This window comes from Colobus angolensis, unplaced genomic scaffold (genome assembly GCF_000951035.1).
Source record: "Colobus angolensis palliatus isolate OR3802 unplaced genomic scaffold, Cang.pa_1.0 Scaffold121, whole genome shotgun sequence".
Taxonomy (NCBI): domain Eukaryota; kingdom Metazoa; phylum Chordata; class Mammalia; order Primates; family Cercopithecidae; genus Colobus; species Colobus angolensis.
Window position 1 is genome coordinate 5,299,206 of NW_012113253.1, and position 2,703 is coordinate 5,301,908.

At 55.0% G+C, this 2,703-nt stretch overlaps 1 long non-coding RNA gene across 1 annotated transcript in view; it reads right to left on the minus strand.

Annotated features, from left to right (window-relative positions):
* Nucleotides 1-2,398, minus strand: part of LOC105504078 — a 7,213-nt gene extending 4,815 nt beyond the window's left edge. The window contains exon 1 of the long non-coding RNA XR_001000568.1: nt 2,099-2,398. This is a non-coding gene — a long non-coding RNA (uncharacterized LOC105504078). The remainder of the gene's footprint in view (nt 1-2,098) is intronic.
* Nucleotides 2,399-2,703: the final 305 nt, after the last annotated feature.

Genomic DNA, 2,703 nt, shown 5'->3' on the forward strand with positions numbered 1-2,703 from the left:
AAAAAAATCCCCATTTCAAACCATGACCTATAACTTCCTCAGTAGCCTAGCTCCTCCTGCCTTACTTTCCAACCTCATCCCCTCCCACTCTCCCTGACACCCTCTGCACCTCCAGCCACACTGCATCCCATGGGGCCAGCTCTTTAGTGCTATAAGACTGCCTTAGCTGCTCCCTCTACTTAGGTGCACTTGCCTGGGATCCTTCTATCCTCTCATGAGGTTTTCAGCTTAAATATCTCCTTGGAGCAAGCTTCTCCTATATTTCATACCAAACCAGTTGCCCAGTCACACTCTTATCACTCTGTTACAATTTGGTGCACTGCAGTGAACTTACCTTCATGGTGCTTGTGTGTGTGTGTGTGTGTATTTGACGTGTATGGATCTTTGTCTCCCCTGGCCTGTCTTGTTCACTGCTGCTGTGCCTGGAACAGTGCCTAGAACACAGTAGTTGCTCAACAAATAGTTGTCCAATGGGGTGGATAAACGAACAAAGGCATGCACAACACAGTGTTTCCTGAATGAGGATGTGGCACCGAGACATGAAAATGCACCATATGTTTGAGGAACAGCAAGCAGTTTGCTGTGGCTGTGGGCAAGGGTAAGTCTGGGTGGGAGAGGAGGTGGGGAGGGTTGGGAGAGTCCTATAGTTGGAGGCGGACTGGATAGCTCAGAACTGAATGGCCTTTCATCTCCTGGCAACAGGAGCCACGGATCATTTTTAAGGAGAGAATGTTATGATTGGATCATGACTTTTAAAAAGCCATTCCAGCCACAGTGTGGAGCTTGGGCAGTGGAAAATAAGCTGGAATCTGGGTGGAGGTTGGGTGGGGGGATTGCAGATTGTTTAATCCGAGCAAGACTTGATGACAGATTGATCTAGTGCAACATTTCCAGGGTAGAAATGGAAAATGAGAACAGAGACATTTCTGAGGCAAAACTGCTGGGTCCTGGGGACAAATCAGATCCAGGGCTTTGAGAGAGAAGGTGAAGGCTGGAAGGAGGCAAGGCTTGCATCAGGGAAGGAGTAGAAACAGCAATTTTAGTTTTGGATATGTTGAATCTGAGGAGCCCGGGAAACATCTTTCTCTGAATCTCTAGGAATTGTGCCACCACCACACTGTTCCTCCTACCCCTTTTCTCTTTTCTTTCCTGTTTTGAATCACTCTCACAAGTCAGGACCGCTCCCTGCTTCTCAGCCCGCTGGGGAGCCAGGCCAGCAGGCCCCACATTCGTGAGGAAGGGACAGGGTTCTCCCCTGTAGGGTCTGGCAGAAGCCACCCCAGGGGAGGGCCCTGACAGGAAGGAAGGTAGGCCTGCAGAGGGGCACACAGGAGCTTCCTCTCCCGCTGCAGTGTTCAGGGCCAGCTGCTCCAGCCCTCAGGCTGGGTCAACAGGATGGGACAGCCCAGGCGGAAGGAAGCCTGTGGGGAGGGACACCCCGCAGACAGAAGCAGGGACATGGGGTGGGGAGGGGCAGGAAGAGCTGCCGGGCTGCTGAGCTGGCGCCTTTCCAGCAGACTCAGGAGGGGCGGTGACAGGAGGCCATTCCGTCCTCATTCCCGCAGCCCTGGGCCTCTCTGGTCCTGGCCAACAGTATTATCATTATTATTGCTGTTGTTCGCTAGCCTGGGCCTTAGATATATTAGAAAAGAAAACATCGGAAGATACGCATAGCATTGGCAGTTTATAAAACAATTAATTCCCTTCCTAGGCTCATTCTGTGATAATTGAGATAGAAATGCTATTTGCATTACCAACCTTTCAGTTACAGAGACGTGAGTGCTCGCAGGAGGGACAGTGAATTTTGCCTTAAATTCATCCTGTCTAAATCGGAGATCTTATCTCCGATTTGCTTTAAGACCCGTTATCACTACCTTCCTCTCCAACAACAGCTGCTGTGATTGCGCACAAAAGGCCAAAAGGGGGCAAATCCGTGCCAAAGCAGAGCCCTGGGCTTTCCTGATCAGAAGGCCCAGCCCCAGCCCCGGGCGCAGCACGCGGGCGGCTTCCTTTCAGAAACCCAGCCAGCCTCCCACCGGCTGGAGCGGGTGGGTGGGGCGGTAGTGGTGGCGGTTTCTGGGGACGGCCGGCAAACCACCTCCAGGCGTGCTCCAGCGGGAGCCTGGAGACCCTAGGAGAGCCCTCCCCACAAGCAGCTTCCAGGCAGGACGCTTCCAGAGGTCTTGGTCCGGGGTGGGGGTGAGATGGGGTCTACGTTTGAAACAGCTACAATTTAAACTTCAGTTACACCGAGCTCAAACTCGATTCCGCAGCCGAGTGTCGGCGCCAGAGGACGATAAAAACTCGAGTCTACGGCTCCCTACCACGCCCCTGGTCCCGTCCTGGGGCTTCCAGGAGTCCTCACGCCATCCTCTGGGTTGCCCAGGAGGAAGGATGGGCGGGGCGGGCAGGCGCTGCGGGCACTGCAGATGGGGAGGGCGAGCCCGCGGCACGGCGTGAGCGGGGGAGGGGCTCGCGAGCAGGTGTCGGCTCCGTGACAGGGTCCCCCATCCCGCGCCCCAGTGCTCCCCGAGGCTCAGCGAGGCAAAACCCAGCAAATGCTTCAGAAATGCAGCTCAGTCGGTCACCGGGTTCTGCTTCCTCATCAGACGCGCAAGAGGATGGCGCTTCCAATGCAAATCTCTTGGCTCTGGCCCCTTGGCTGGCAGCCGCCGCGTCCCCCGCCTGCCTGGCGTCCCGCCC